The sequence below is a fragment of the Physeter macrocephalus genome, unplaced genomic scaffold, assembly GCF_002837175.3.
Source record: "Physeter macrocephalus isolate SW-GA unplaced genomic scaffold, ASM283717v5 random_54, whole genome shotgun sequence".
Taxonomy (NCBI): Eukaryota; Metazoa; Chordata; class Mammalia; order Artiodactyla; family Physeteridae; genus Physeter; species Physeter macrocephalus.
In genome coordinates, this window is record NW_021145335.1 from 1 (window position 1) to 16155 (window position 16155).

Genomic DNA, 16155 nt, shown 5'->3' on the forward strand with positions numbered 1-16155 from the left:
CAATCCAGTGTACTCAGAAGTAGCCCTAGAAGGTTGGGCCAACTCCTCCTTTTCCCCAGGCCTCTCCAGAGCACCCTCTCACCAGCTGTATCTACTCACAATAGTCTGGCACTTGGAATCTGATTGGGTTTGGGGCCTCCAATATCCAGAAAACCTCCAGGACCTCTCCTAAGAAGGCAGTTTTCAGCTCTCCTTGCTGGATCCTTAAGTTCCTGATGGGAATCCTTGCAGAGAGCCATCCTGTTACCTAAGGAAAGAGAAAGAGGGGAGGCAAACAGCCAACTCCTGGCCTCCCCTCCCCATCTCTTCACCCTCCCCAAAGCCTTGCAGGCTGCCCCGCCACCTCCAACCCCACAGAGTTTCTCACCTTCAGGCAAAGGCAGATGAGGGCAGAGCTGGGGAATAGAACTTAACTGAGCCCTCGAGGCACTGCAAATCCCTGTTTTTAGTATTTAGGGAAGGTGGGTCCCAGAGGAGGAGGGAGGGAGAGACTGGGAGAGGAAGGCTGAGATACTCAGAGATGCAGAGATAGAGATGGAGGCTGACACCAGGAGGAGTTGCAGAGAGAGACAGAAGAGGAGGGAGTGAGGGAGGAAAAGAAAAGAGACAGAGGAGGGTGGGAGAGAGGCAGTAAAACGGGAGGGAGGAGAGAGACAGAAAGAGCCAGTTGCTTTATTCATGGCTGGTGATATTATAGACTGAGTGAAAATCACATTATCGTAATGGGAAAGTTAGAGTTGCTGAGATGATGCCCTGAAGCCTCAGCGCTGATTGGGGTGTGATTGCTATCTGTATTTATATGTAGAAAGCAAAGTTCACTGCCAGTTCAAGATGGTGGCGGCTGCTTCATGCAACATAATTCTTCAGTAGGGAGACGCCCCGAGCAAGCTGAGCAAGCTGTGCCGGGAGTGGGAACCGGAGCCCGAACGAGAGCTGACGCCTGAGCAAGCGCTGGAGCAGGCGATGGAGCCCGGGGTGGAGCCGCGCGGAGTTGCGGAGGAGGCAGTGGCAGCTCGGGCAGGACCAGGGCCTGGGTCCAGACCGAAGCCTGACGGAAGGTGCGGGGAGAGCGGGCTCAAGAGCCTGGGGATGGGGGCAACGAGTAGTTCCCACCGTCTTCCACCCTCCAGGCCGGCCCAGAGCTAGGCCCGCCCTAGAGGGCGGGCTGGGCTAGACCTTCAGAGGCCTCAAACCTTGACGGATTCTCCAACTGACGCCACCCCACCCCACCCCCAATGTATAAAATTCAGTGCTAAACCGGACAACTAATGTCCGGAAGTTTTAATTTTTCCCATGATGACTGCTTAGACGCTTTCTTGCCATCTCACATTTCTTGAAAATTTTTTCTTTAAATTTCTTTCAGGAATCCCTGCTGCGCTTGCGCCGCACCTGTGGCCTGCCGCTGCCTATTGAACAGCCCATCCCTACTGATTGGTGAAGGGGTGGGACCTGTGACTCCTCCAGCGCAGAGCCCGGGCTCGGGGCTCGGGGGTAGGTGAGCACAGACTCCAAGCCCTGACTGCTCTGGGAGGTATCAGCCACAATCAGGAAGAGAGAAAAGGGATGTCACTGCAGCCGGAGCAGTCTGTTGAGCTCAGACCACCTTTTACTTGAGGCCTATTTCCCTCAGGGCTTTCTGGGACAGAAAGCAGGGCCCCACCCTAGAGCTGCCAGAGAAAATGCAGGATGCTCAGTTAAATCTGAATTCAGATACACAACACATTTAGCATAAGTATACCCATGCTTTTTTGGTATTTGGGATATTTGGGACATACTTATGCTAAAATAAACTATTGTTTCTTTGAAATTCAAGTTTAATCAGATTCACCACTTAACATCTGTGTGGGGACTTCCCTGGTGGCGCAGTGGTTAAGAATCTGCCGCCAATGCAGGAGACAGCGGTTCGAGCCCTGGTCCAGGAAGATCTCACATGACGCGGAGCAACTAAGCCCATGTGCCACAACTACTGAGCCTGAGCCCTAGAGCCTGCGAGACTTAACTACTGAGCCTGCGTGCCTAGAGCCCGTGCTCCACAACAAGAGAAGCCACTGCAATGAGAAACCCGCGCGCCACAACGAAGAGTAGAGCCCGCTCACCGGAACTAGAGAAAGCCCACGTGCAGCAACGAAAACCCAACAGAGCCAAAAATTAAAAAAAAAATAAAATTTTTAAAAAGCTGTGTGGCTTTTAACTTCCTAGACCTTCAATTTCCTTTATCTGAGCACTAGGAGATAGTAAGTAGTACCTTCCTCAGAGGATGATTGAGATATAGTAGGTAAAATTCATGAGATATAGTATGTAAAATACTATCCAGTCCACTATCTGGCACAAAATAAACACTCAATAAATGATAACTACAAAATACCAGCCCCCTTACATAAGCACCCTTTAGTCCCTTCTCATCTCTATCCTAGGCTTCTTGGAAGTCAAATTAAAGGCTTGTATCAGGATTCCTACTCTGTAAGCTGCTGGCTGAATGGAGGATCCCAGGGAGAGATCTGATCCTACCATGGTCCCCCCAGGGGCCTTACCCTACAGGATCCACTGAGAGTTCTGGAAGGCTGATTGCAAAGGTGGAGCAGGAACAAAGAACAAGTCCTAACCCAAGCCCTAAATCAAGCCTCACATGTTGCCAGGTACCTCTTCTAAGCTTGGAGAACAAAATAGAGTCTACCTTCCTTTGGGCTCCCAAGTTTCCCTTTCTCCCAGGAAGATGGACGACAGAGCAGGGTAGTGATATGAAACTGGACAGGAAGGGGGCTCTGCCTTCTTGTGTGGCCACAGAATGTGCTGTTTGAGCAACCAGTCTGCCCAACAGCCATCCCATCAGGGTTTCAGCCCAAACCCCTCTCCATCCTCTGGCAGGGGCCCATGTCCCGGACACACCAGCTTGAAATTAGTGAATCCCTCAGTGTCTCTGAGTTTGTTCTCCCTCTACCTCTCTCATATCTCATCCTCAGCTCAGAACTGACTTAGTAAAGGGAAGAGGCAGTGTGCAAAGAGTCCCACTGAGGCAGCCTGGGTTCCAGTCGTATCTGTATGATCTTGAACCTCTCTCTCATAGAAAGATGGGACTTGTTTCCTTCCCTCAATACAGGTGTTCCTGACTCTGCCAAAAAAAAAAAAAAAAAGTGGTTCCCAGTTCCCCTCATTCCCAGGGAGTCTGGTGGTTGGACTCCAGCCTTTGTCTCTGAAGGAAACTAATTATTCAGGAGACAATTCATGGGGAAATAGTAGCATATCTTCTTCTTTTCAAGAGGTCACAGACTCAAGACTGCAGTACCAGGCAGATTATGTGACGCCACCAGTGAAAGGCAATAGGGAGTGGTGGGGTCTGCAGCTCAAAAGCACTGCTTCTCCTAAAGGCATTCAATTTCATGTTTGTTTGCTTATTTTAAATACTGTGGTCAGCAAACCAAAGACCCAGGTGGGCCTGATTTGGGTCTACTGGGTAACTCCCTAGTTTCTTGATCTTTCTGGTAGCACACCTATCCCTAGCCATAGGGTCACAAAGTATTGACACAGAGTAGAGATATAACACGTGCAAAGACACACTGATGTACAAAGAGATGCATGGAGCCATCTGTGTATACACCAATATCAGACCCAAAGGAGCAGAGCATAGGACACCCACAGAGGAGCTGCTCATCCCCAGCTTGCCTTCCTGCCCACCTCTTGCCAACCTCCCACCCCCTGCCTCCTCTGCCTTGTTTGCCCACTGGGACCCAATTCTGCTGCTCACATCATCACACCCACTCCCCTCTCTCCCTGGTGGTGATACCCAGGGTAGAGCCCAAAGAGTGTAAATGGAAATGGTGGGGGAGCGTTCCACACAGTTGACCCATATGGTAGAGCCAACACACATGCATCTGGGGCCCCTGGAATGCCCCTCTTGCTTTTGACCCTCACAACTAGCCTGTACTGGGGTACGGGATTGACAAGGAGTGTCCACATACTCCTTGGCATTGATATCAGGAAGTCAGACTACAATCCCAGTGGTTTAGGTCCCTGCCTGTCATAAAGTCCATCAGGATGTGTGATGGCCCTGTCCCAAGGACCATTCGGCAGCCCTAAGCCTGCCTGGGTCCCTCCCCTGGGGACTAAGCCATAAAGCAGAGGCCTCAGGCACTCAGGCCATTAACTCTAGAAGGATCTTGAGAGGGGACGCCAAGCCTGAGAATTTTCCAAGCTCCTCTGGTCCATTCCATCTTTGGCCACTAGTGCTAGAACGTAGGCAACCTCTTCCTAGGCTCAGTCATATCAGCAAAACAGAAGATCCATCAGTTGTAATAAAGAAAATAAATTAAAATCAAGTGCTCTTTTAAAGATTCTTGAGAACTGATTTTCAGATGATTCACTGTTGGGAATTGTCTGTGCTCCTGTCTCCTTCCCTTTCAGGATTATAAATAACATTGATCATCACCAGCATCTTATCAAAGCTGGGATGTCCACATCTTAGGGAATGATTACCCAAATCACACAGGAGGCAGGAGAGGACCCATCGAATAAGGTTTTGTCATCTTAGAGATGCAGGGGGAAGTCCAAAGAGATGACCTCTATCCTGTCTTGGAGGCATGAGTCTTTGAGGATGAAAGCGAGATAGCTCCAAGGGCAGGAAGCTTGGCTGGCAGCTCATTTATTCAGCTTCCTCTGAGGTTCCTATTTTACATCCCTTTGGGCTTGTGCCTGTGCAGCTATGTTGGGATTTGTGCATATACCCCTGATCCCTAGAATGACCCAGCAAGAGGAATTGAGGTTTGGCAGAGAACATTCTGCTTGTGATAAAGGAAAGAGAGATGAGGCACCTGCCCCAGAAACTGCGCCCCTTATCAACGAATAAAGCAGAAAATCACCCAGTACCCCTGAGACAAAGGACAGGGCTAATCTGCTCAAAAGCTGGAGGCTGGATAAAATGACCCCTGAAATGGATGTCAAAGGAATGTCTCTGAGGAAATGTCACTCTATTCTCCTTGGAGGGCCCTAGAGGTAGTTGGTAATCCACCCGTCTCCCTCAACTCCTGTCCCCACTCAACATACACACACACATAAATCTTAATTGTATCCGGAGCTTTTTACAGCGTTAATTAATCATATTTAGGGCTGTTTCCAGCTGTTGCTGAGGGAAAGAAGGTCCCACACGCCTGTGACTTAGGGTAAATCCAATCAGACGGAGGAATTCTTTGATTCTGAAGAAGCTGAGCATGGAAAAGACACCTCTAATCCCAGAGCCTCTCAGACCCTGCCTGCCACCTCCCCCCACGACTGCACTAGGAAACCGATCTGGGCTGGGGAAGCGGAGGGGCTGGAGGGCTAGAGAGGAAAAGGGAGGGACCAAGGAGAGGGGTGAGGGAGGGCCCCCCCTTGAGATGGGTTGACTGGAATCAGGACCTAGGCCCAGCGTCACGCTGACTTGGAGCTTCTGCCTTGTACTTGGGCCATTTATTGGGCTCAGGGGGGCCCGTGATTCCTGAATAGCCACCTGAATGGCCCAAGAGTTATTACAGGAGACCAGGCCTGGACTAGTCAGGCCAGTGGCGGGGGGCAGCACTGACCTAATTACAGCTCTGCACAGCCGGTGTGGTCTGAGAAAGGGCCTCGCCCAAGCCTTTTGCTTCCCTGTGACTTCTCCCCAAGCTCCAGCGGCATCTCTGTCAGCTCCGTTAGGCTCTCACACGTCTCTCCATTTCTGGGTCTGTGTTCCTCTCTCTTCTTAGGGCTCCATAGCATGATTTCAGTGTCTTTCCCTGATGTCTGTCTCTTTTTTCGGCCACTATCTCTGAACTCCTAGCCCATCACCTCAGATCTTCCCAGAGATTCAGTTGAAGATAGACATCCTAAGGGGAGGGGGTCACCTTGGCTGCTGCTAATGACCTCTTCTTTGGTTTATGCTGGTAGCCCATTAGGTACACATGTGGAGCAAATACAGGATGCGGGTGGGGGGATGGGGAAGGTGGGGTGGAGGGAGAAAAGCTGCTGCTGAGTGCGGGGGGGCAGGAAGGGACTACCCCACCCCTTAGAGACCCAGATGGGAGAGGAAGGGTTCCCCAGGCTGGAAAGTGAGGGCACAGGGCTGTAAGAAGGCCAAACAAAGACCAAGTAGTGGCAACCCTATCCTCCCCGCTATGATGACCACAGCTCTGCATACCCCCTTATTGAGGTTTTCTGGGTCCTGGCCTAACTGGGCCTAAATAATTGAGGAGCCCATTACAGCCTCGCTGTTTCCTCACTGTCAAGTGTAAACGCTGCAATGGTTGGTGTGGAAATGGGGCTAATTTGAATTGATAATAGGAAAGGCAGGGAAAAGTCATCTATAGTGAGTGAGGAGTGAGCAATCCCCAAGCAGATGCTAAATCTTGTATAATGAAAGAATCTGCCGATGTCAATTATGTACGAGCGTCTTTGCAGTGGTTGGAGGCGGTGGGCGGGCGAGGGAACGGAGGGCTGGGTGCATCCCATAAACCCAAACACCCATCAAAGGCTCATACATATGGAGTGGCGGAGATTACGGCATAAATTTGAATGTTATGAATGTGCATGAGGGACAGGCAGGAAGCCTACCTCGTAAGGGGGAAGGAAACGGACTGTTTTTCAGTGCATGTGTACAAGGGAGCTTTTGTCCTCTGGGTCCCTCAGCTGTGTCTCCTCCGTCTCAGCTGTGCCCCCTCTGCACCAAGTTATGTCCCAGGATGAGAAAAAAGAGTCTAGGGGTGCTAGGGCAGGGTAAGGTCAGCTGTTTTTCGGGGGCCTGGATGCGGGTTGTTTGGGGGCTTTGGGCCGAGCTGCCCTTGACCCATTCAGAGTGTTCCCAGGATAGGATCTAGAGATTGATGCAGCCAGAGATCCAGAGCGATATTCTGAAATATCTGTGATGTGAACACAGCTTCCCCTCCTGCCTAATGGAAGATAAAGGAGAGATCAGTGGAGACAGCAATCACCATGGAATGCACAGAGTGATCCCGGAAGACAGCCTGGAGGAAGAGGTAACAAACTGTGCTATAAAGGGGGCCAGCAGCTCAGAATGACAATATCAAGGGTACATCTTCCTATTCCTGGGTACAAGTCCACAGCACAGATAGGAGTACGTGCTTGTGAGTGTGCATGCGCGCGCGCACACACACACACACACACACACACACACACACACACACACACACACGGTAACAGGGCTCAGACCCCTCCATTGGTTCCCAACCTGCGGTCGCTCCCTGAGCAGACTCTGTGATTTGTGGTACAGGCCACCCAGGGACTTTAATCTTCACCGTGACAAATGCAATAAAAGGAACAATTTGGAGATCAGAGCTAAGGAAGACACATTTACAAACCCTTCCCCAAAGGTTGGATGGGGCTGTCACCATGTGATTTGTGCCGGAGATGAAGCAGGGAAGGGGAGAGGGGAAGACAGAGAGCTGGAGAAGGCGGACTGGGGAAGAGGAAGCATCACCACCTCTCTCCTGCTCACCCTCTCCGCTGGATTACAGTGGGGTGGGCTAAGCTGGCCTGCCAGGCGGGCAGGGCGGAGGCCTGGACCACAGGCAGCCACTTCGCCCCTCCCTCATCATGACCAGGGAGCACAACTCAATTACCAGGAACACAGGCCAGAACCATGAGCTTCAGAGATTCATCTCAGCAGTTCAGGGGCTCTATCTAGAGGATGGATAGGTGGTGGGCGGGGGAGGGTTGGAGAAGAGAGAAAGAGGGAGAGGCAGAGGCACAGTGGGAAAGAGATTTTAATAGAAAGACAGTGACACGTCAAGTTGCAAAGGGAGCCCTGAAGAAACCCCAGTCTGGAATAGGAAAGAGAGGGGAGATTTCCCAACCTGGGCTCCCTGCTCAGCCAGACCCAGAGGGATCTAAACCTAGAGCAGCAATAGGGTGGGTGGGGCAGGGGGCACTTAATCTGGGAACAAATCTATGGAGAGGCATAACAGCCTGGGGTTCCATAGGATACGTTTATTTGGGGTCTGAGAACTAAGCTGGTAGATGGCCAAGCAGGACTGAAGATGGCGGTACAGTCGGAGCTAGGGCCTCCCTTTCCCCTCTGAGCCTCTCTTTCCCTATCTGTAAAATGGGCCTAGGTTAGGTGATCTGTAAGGTGCCTGCTGCCTTACATCTTGGATGTTCTGAGCCCCAGGTTTCTTAGAACCAACAACAGGAAACTGGGTGAGAGAGACAAGTGCCATCCTCCCATTCCACTACCCTGCCTCTCTGTAGCTGTACTGGTTTACAAACACGTGGGCTCCTTTCTGTTGGATCCCAGCTCTGTTTCCCAGAGTCCAGGTCTTCAGTTCTCTCAGCCACTCATACCTCAGTAAGGGTTCATAGGGAACTCTTTGGTCTTCTTTCTTCTTGAAAAACCTGGTCAGTCTTACCTTCCTTTTGGATAAGATCATCCTCAAACCAAGGCCATTCTCTCTCTAGTTCCTTCTACTGCATGCCTAGGTGGCCCCTCAGGAGATGTTCTCTCTGCCCCAGGGTGTAACTTTGAAGCCTCTGGGTTCCTTCCAGTTTCCTAACTTTGAGCTGCCAGCAACTGAGATGTTGGTTTCCTTGATCAACACCCTCCCCTTGCCCCTACTGTGCACCCTCCCCACCTACCTATGCTCTGCCTACCCACCCCCCAACACCCACTTCCAACCAGGCTACGAGGTGCCATGCTGGCAGGAAGTGGAATGTTTCTAGCCTAGGAGGCTTTGGTCTTTCATCTCACTCAAGGCCACACCTCAGATCTCCTCCACATAGCTGCTGCCCTTGTGCATCTCCAGGTCCAGACTTGGTCCTCATACCCAGGTAAGTGGGCCTGGTGAGTACCTACATGTGGGTAGGAGAAAAGAGACTTCAGGAGTGTGTGGGCCTGACCCTCATTCAAAACTCCCTAGGAAAGACAGGCTCAGACTCCAACAGCTGGTCATGGCCCAGGAGGCTCAGAGCAGTTCCCTCAGATAGACTGGGCCTCTTCAGGGTGGTGACTAAGGGCTGGATCATGGCCTCCAAGGGGAGGTAGGGACTGGGGAGGTTGAGGAGTTGGAGGAACAGACAAAAGGATGTTTTCTAAGCTCTAGACATGAAGGAGAGGAGTCCCTGCTCACGAATGAATCGAGGGGCTTGTGGGGGCCAAATCAAGAACAGGCTGACTTCCCCAAATCACTCTCCAGCAGAGGGGCAGGGGCTGGAGGTGTACAAACTCCATCCAAGTGAGTCCCTTGGAATAGGGTCCATGATGGACAGGAGACACAGAAGAAACTGAACTGCTGATCGCTGGATGGAGTAACTCCCATGGTCCTCTGCTGCCTCCCTCTGGGGGAGGGCAAGAGGACCAGCCCTGTCCTCCTCCCAGCTCCTCTAGACTGAACACCACCCCAACCTAGGTCCCTGGTTTCTCCTCAGGGCCTCAGACACCGTCCTCTCCCCTGACCTCCATCCCCCACATCCCCCGCCCTCACCCCACAGAAGGCATGAGAGAAAAAGTGGACTAATAGGTGAGAAGAAAGGAACTCTGGAATCTGGAATCTTTTCCATTCCCTGCCTCCCCTCCTCAGAGGAGGAAAGGGATTTGACTTGGTTCACTCATCTGCATCCCCTGTGGGCTGCAGTGGGAGAGGGTGAGGGAGGAGTGGGCCTGAGGATTGGCCCATCCCCCTGAGACCTCTTCTTTCTCCTGAAGTATTACTTAACCCAGAGCCCAATCCTTCTCTGAGGCCAAAACCAAGACCAGGCCCAGGCAGGAGGGAATCTATGTTAACTGATGGTTCATTGTCCTTCAGTGCCCCTCCCACCACTGGTAGATTGATCCCAGCTGGGCATCCCCTGACCCCCAGCTCTGCTTACCTCCCATCAGGTTTAGTCCAGTCCTGAGGGGGCTGAGACCCAAGATGGGGGGCGTGGGGAAGGCCAAAGGAGGGCCAGAAGTGGCCAATGGGTCACATGGGCTCTAAGAGAGGCACTTCCCCTCTAAAAGCCCTCAGATTTAGTCCGGCAGACTAGAGGTTGATGAGAAAAATAGTCAAGGAGAAGGTTTCTGAGTTTCTCCTCTCCTTCATGTTCACACCCATTTGGCCTGTGATCTGTGACTGTCCACTTACCCTGAACGCTCATGTGATAAATCGTGGGGTGGGGACTAGTGCAAAGGGTTTGAGGGGGAGGGCACAGCAGGAGACTGGGATAGCCAGCAGAGGGAACAGGGCTGGCAGGCACAGTGTGGGGTACTTCGGGGGGAAGTAATGGGGTGAGAATGGGGGGCTGGAGGGTATGAGGCAATAGAAAGGGACAAGAAGTAGAGGGTCAGCCAGAGGGTAAGGAGGGGTTGCCTCTAAAGGGAAGGCTTTGGGCAATGAGCTTCTCTAGCAGAATCCCATGGTGATCGGAGGCCCAGGCTCTGGGTACACCAGCATACCCTGTCCTAAGTGAGAGGCGGGCTGGCCCACGCCTCCAAAGACAACCCCAGAAGGCAGCCAGGGGCCAAGAGTGCTCCAGGTACAGTGATTTTTCTTCCTTTCTGCCGTTAAGAGAATGGGCAGGTGGGCTCCTTTCTCTCCTCCCACAGAAGGCTAGATTCATCCACTCTCTCCAAATTCAATCATCCCCTGATGAGATCCACCCTCCCATAGTGAGCTTCCCTACCCCCTCCCAAAGAGAAAACCAAATCAAACCAAACAGGTCCTCTATAACTTGCTTGCAGTCCTAAACTGAACCAGCTCAGGGTAGGAAGAGTCAAAGAGGTGATTATGGCTTTCCACCCTTGTCGTTGACTGAGCCTGGCCTTATGACCTCTTGCCCTTTAGTGGAGTGTAAGGTCAGCAGAGGTTGGAGGGTGACCATTTTGACCTTGCGAAGCCTGCCCCTGTCTTTATCCATGCCCTGTCAGCTTTCAGTGCCCTTTGGAGGTTTATAGTCATATAAATCGCAGAGTCCCATGCCAGGCTTGGAGCCTGCAACTATAAATAGGCATGAAGTAAACAAGGTGGCAGATGCAGGGGCTTGGACAAGACAGAAAATCTGCCCCTCTTTGCCTGGTCAGGGGCCAAGGCACATCCGTGGAAAGGGATATCTTCCCTCTGCTCTCCTCCTCTCTCCTCCCCTGCCCGCGGGCTTCTAGCTTCCGGTGCTCTGGGCTTCTAGTCTTTTCCCTCTGGGGATTATCCTCCAAGGCGGCTTTCTGCTGCAAAGCTTCCCCGGTCACCTGTCTTGTTTCTTCCCAGTCAAGGTGTGTGTGGGGGTGTCTCCTTTACTCACAGTGCCCCCCACTGCTTCTCTCCGGTTGCTTCACACTCTGCAGCGTCTTGAAGAGGCGCTGCTGTTGCCAAGCACCAGGCTCTGCCACTAGGGGCGCCCTGATTCCTTCTCCATCCTAATAGCTCAGGTGATGCTAACATTTCTTAACTAGGAAACTTTATAAGAAACTCCGGAGAAACAAAGTAACCCATTCCCTTCCAAAGTACAGAACATAAGAGTGCACAGATTCCTGTCATTTGGATTGATTGATAGCTTCCAGGGCACTTGGGTTTTCTCCCCAAGGTCTCTGGGCTGGGGACTCCCCTGGTGGCCCAAGGGTTAAGATTCTTGCCTTCCAATGCCCGGGATGCGGGTTCCATCCCTGGTCAGGAAACTAAGATCCCACATGCCGCGGGGCAACTAAGCCCGCGTGCAGCAGATACTGAGCCTGCGTTCTCTGGAGCCCCCGCGCCCAACAACGCCCGCCACTAAAACCCGACACAGCCAAAAAAAAAAAAAAAATCTCTGGGCTGTACCAGCCAGATTCTAAGCAGAGAGTCCGAGCTTGAGACAATTTAGGGGGCACTGCCTTCTGGATCTATCCCTGCCCTCCCTCTGCCTCAGCCTGGTCTGCTTTCCTGCTCTGTGCTTGTCCTGGCCCCAGCAGATTCTCAGCCTCCAGAGAGCTCTCAGAACAATTTCAGACCCCACTGGCAGACAATTACCTTTCTTCATCCCTTTTGGAAGACTCTGAATCTTTAACTGTGAAATTCCTTCTTTCATCCCAAATTGGGCTCTCCAAACATATTCACTCACCAGTTTATTTATTTATTTATTTAATGTTAAAATATTTCATTTATTTATTTAGTTAGTTAGTTAGTTTTGGCTGTGCCGGGTCTTCATTGCGGCATGCGGGATCTTTTAGTTGCAGCATGCAGGCTCATAGTTGCGGCATGCATCTGGGATCTACTTCCCTGACCAGGGAATGAACCTGGGGCCCCTGCATTGGAAGCGCAGAGTCTTACCCATTGGACCACCAGGGAAGTCCCCAATCAACAGTTTAGAATCACAGAAATTAGAGCTGGAAAAGACACCCCCCGCTTTTTCTTAACCCATGAGAGATCTGAATTCCAGAGGGGTTAGGTGACTCTCACCATAGTCACACAGCTAACACTGGCTTTCTTGCTAAGGCTGGAAGTGCTCGTCTGTAAAGCCTGGCTTCTCCAGCCAGACCTCCTTCTTCTAACTCCTAATGGCTTCCTTTGCCCCTCAGAAACAGGCTTTCTATCTTTCAAAAGTCCATTCTCCTTTGAGCCCTATCTCCAGCTGAGTTATCACATAGGGAGAAGGAATGGACAGGCTCTGAATCACGATGAATGGTTGAACCTTACATGGCTGTTTCCAGTACCTTCATCCCCCGCCCCCCATTTCACTGGGTCCTCTCTGAAGGCTTACTGAGCAGATGATCCTGGAGGAATGGCTTTCCAGAATCCCAGTGTGATAAGGCATGGAGGACTGAGAGGCATCCTTCCTGCTATGGGAAGTTACTTCCCTGGCTGCTCCTTCATTTTTCTTCTGGATGTCAATTCCCTAATTTGGAAAGCAAGGTGGGACCAAGTCCTGCTCCATGAATGATGTCCCCTGTGTCCTGGGCATGCAATGCCCAACTGAGCACAGGTACATGTACACACACACATATACTCATGTTCTCATCACCAACCTGTTCAAGGGTTCCTAGATTAGAGTGAGACCAGAATCTCAGGTCACAGAATCTCATGTCAAATGAGTCACAGAAAAAGGAAGACAAATCCAGGAACAGATTTGGGGGGCTGGAGACATGAGTTCCTGTGGTTCTCTGAGGGCAGAGGTGAGGAGGAGGTAACTAAGGTGAGTGGGAGTGGCCTGGCTCCCTGATAGCTGGGAAGGGTGTCTGTCCCCACTGGGCTGTCAGAGTGAATGTAATCCATAGGAGAGAGGGAAGATGCTGATGGAGGTCAGACAGGAAGTCCAGTTACCCCAGAGTACCCCCATCCTATAGCTGGATTGGAGCTCCCAGATGCCATCTGGAAGTGCCTGGGATGTGTGTGGGGCAGCTGGAGGGATGGCCATGATCTATCCAGCACCTGTCCTGCCCCTGCAGTCTGATGATGTAACAGTAGAACAATGTGGCAGAGGAGAAGGGGGGCTTTGGAATCTGGAGGAGGACTGGTCCAGTTCCCAGTGATGTGCCTGGGATAAGGCAGCTGTCGTCTCTGCTCTGAGCCCAGAAGGAGGCCCGGCCCCTTTGGTGAGCACTCAGCTTGGTTATACTCACCTTAATACCAGTCCTTCAATCATGGGGTGGCTCATGAGCTCTCCTTCCAAGAAACAAAAATGATTCAGGCTATAGCTGTCAACCACATAGACTCTAATCAGAGATCAGACAAGCCACAGAAAAGACCCTGCCCATGACTGAAATGGAGGCCTTCCTGTGAAGATGGGCATTCAGACACTGGAGGATTCCTTATTCTAGGCCCCCAAGCATCTACTCCCTCCTTCCTACACCCACATCCCACCTCCCTGGTCTTCTGATGCCTCTCACTTGCTCATGTGCCTTCAATTTAGGCCTCTCCCAAAGGGTTTCTCACTCAGGCCCTCTTCACACCTTGTACCTGGAAGGCTTTACCTTGGTCCTCGATCTATCATGTTAGCCCTCCAGAGACTTTCACCAGATTCCTTGCGAACATCTTGGATGGGAACTTGCCTATAGATTTGGTGACCACAGTTGTGTAAAATGTTCCTAGAAGCTCTGCTAACCAGCCCCAGGAGAGAGACTCGAGAGTTGGTAGGACCCCCCCATCCTCCAACTTGACACACTTCCCTTCTGCTTCTTCATCCAGGCTTCTTAGATGATAAGATGATCAGAGACGTGATCTCTGTACCCACTTTCCCACCTTTCCCCTTCCTTGTCCCTAATCTGAAACCCCAGGTTGTCATTCTACAAACTGTCCCTGAAAGCAGCAGCATGTCTAACTTACTCCTTTGCCCCAAACACAATACCCCGCAATTTAAGGGTTCAATAAATATTTACTGAAAGAATCAGTCCTCAAACTTATTCAGTATATTTCCTTCTTTTCTCAGTATATCGTCCTGCCAACAATCACACACTTTTAAAATTCCCAAGGCAGCTTTTGAGGAGCTGTTCATAGGCATTAACCTCTTTTAGTCTCAGATGCTGAGGAGGAAATGCACTGATGTCCAGGTCTGGGATCCAGAGCTGAGCACATGGCCTGCCTGCTTCCCCTGAGCCTCCAGGCCCCGGGCGGGATTGTCTCGCCTCACTCATCCTTGCCGCCAAGGCCTCCTCGCCTGTATTTATATACACTAAAGCCTCTGCCCGAATAAAACATCCATGTAAAATCCAATTTCCTCAGAATATCTTTTGGAGCCTGGGCCTGAGATGGAGTAGGTAACCCCGGCCGTAACTGCCTGAACCACTCCTGCTGGCTGCAAAGGTGAGGCCCATTTTTCAATTATCTATCTGCTGCGACAGCAGCAGTCCAGCCACGGAGCCAAGGAAGGGGAGGGAGAGGGGGAAGGGGAGGGGGGCAGAGCTGGGGAGAAGGGAGAAAGAGGGCAAGGACAAGGTGGGGGAGAAGGAGAGGGAAAAACCTAGGGAGAGGCACGCGGGAGAGACCCTGCACGTGTCGCCCAGTAGGTGCTCAAGAATTATTTGGAAAATAATTGACTGGAAGAGTGAATTGGGAGGGTGGGGGTGAGGCGAGGAGAGACAAAGTGGGTGGAGAGAGGGAGAGAGGACGCGGGAGGGGGAGAGGGGGAGGGGAGGCGAGCGTGGATGAAGCCAACAAGAGGCTCCTGTGTCAATCCGTGGAAACGGGAGGCAGAGTGATGCGGTCACAGCTCCTGCCATCAATATCCTCTAATATAAATGTCAGTGATGCTATTTTCCGCGCAGTCATTTCGCACACTGCTGATTACATTAACGTATAATGGAGGGGCGCCGGCTCCACTGCTTTCTCCCCTAACCCTCCCGCCGGTGATGTGTCAATAGCCGCCTCCATGAACAAGTCAATTTTCTGCAGGCTTGGCAGCGGAATAAATCTGCCAGGCTATGGGGAGAGCTGGAGATATTTATATATCCGGCTCCTGCCTTCCATGTGCGCGCGTGCGTGTGCGCGGCGGGCGCGGGCTGGGGGGGGCGGGGAGCGCGCCGCCGACCTGAATGATTTCCAGCCCGGACTCAATAAGAGGAGAATTTAGAGCGGTCCCTGAGCTGGGCTCCCAGAAACAGCCTTACACGTTTATTTTCCTTAGCTGAACAGGAAAGGCGAGAATTATATGTGGATTTATAGGACAGGCGCAGCTCAACCCAAATGCTCCCGCTCCGGGGGGCGGGGAGCGCGGGGGCTGGAGGGAGGTGGCTAGCAGAGGGCGGGCCGCTGGGACTCCGGCTGGAGCCCATGCCGGTAGGGGCGCACCCCCCTCGCCGGTCGCTTTAATTACATTTGTTCTTGCCCTTCGTGAGGGTGAGACTTCGGCGCGGCCGCGTGGGGCTTTAGGTGGGGGCAAGGCGCAGGCCTGCACCGCCTGGAGCTGGGGGTGCGGCGTGGGGGGCGCCGGGAATGGGGACGAGGAGAGACCGGGAAGGGGGGCTGTCAGCTTCAGCTCAGAAGCGGATCAATAGTACGACATCTAACGGGCTAACTGCCAAGCGGGCGCACCGAGGCGTTGCCCCGCGGGGGCGGGAGGGGGCGGGCGAAGGACGAGAGAAAGGAAGAGGGGTAGGAGAGGGAGTGAGGACAGGGGAGGGGGAAGGGCAGGAAGAGTGGGCGAGATGGGGGGAGGAGGAAGAGAGAAAAAACGGAGAAAGGGACAGAGGGAGAGCGGAAGGGAGGGGACAGGACAGGACAGTCTTTGTGGGGGCGTCTCTTCAACATCCTTCCCCCG

General features: G+C 52.3%; 1 long non-coding RNA gene across 1 annotated transcript in view; it reads right to left on the reverse strand.

The window, feature by feature from the left end:
• Positions 1-110: 110 nt before the first annotated feature.
• The window catches only part of LOC114484815 (uncharacterized), a 33469-nt gene continuing 17424 nt past the window's right edge, over positions 111-16155 (reverse strand). Inside the window, exon 3 of the long non-coding RNA XR_003678141.2 lies at positions 111-247. This is a non-coding gene — a long non-coding RNA (uncharacterized lncRNA). The remainder of the gene's footprint in view (positions 248-16155) is intronic.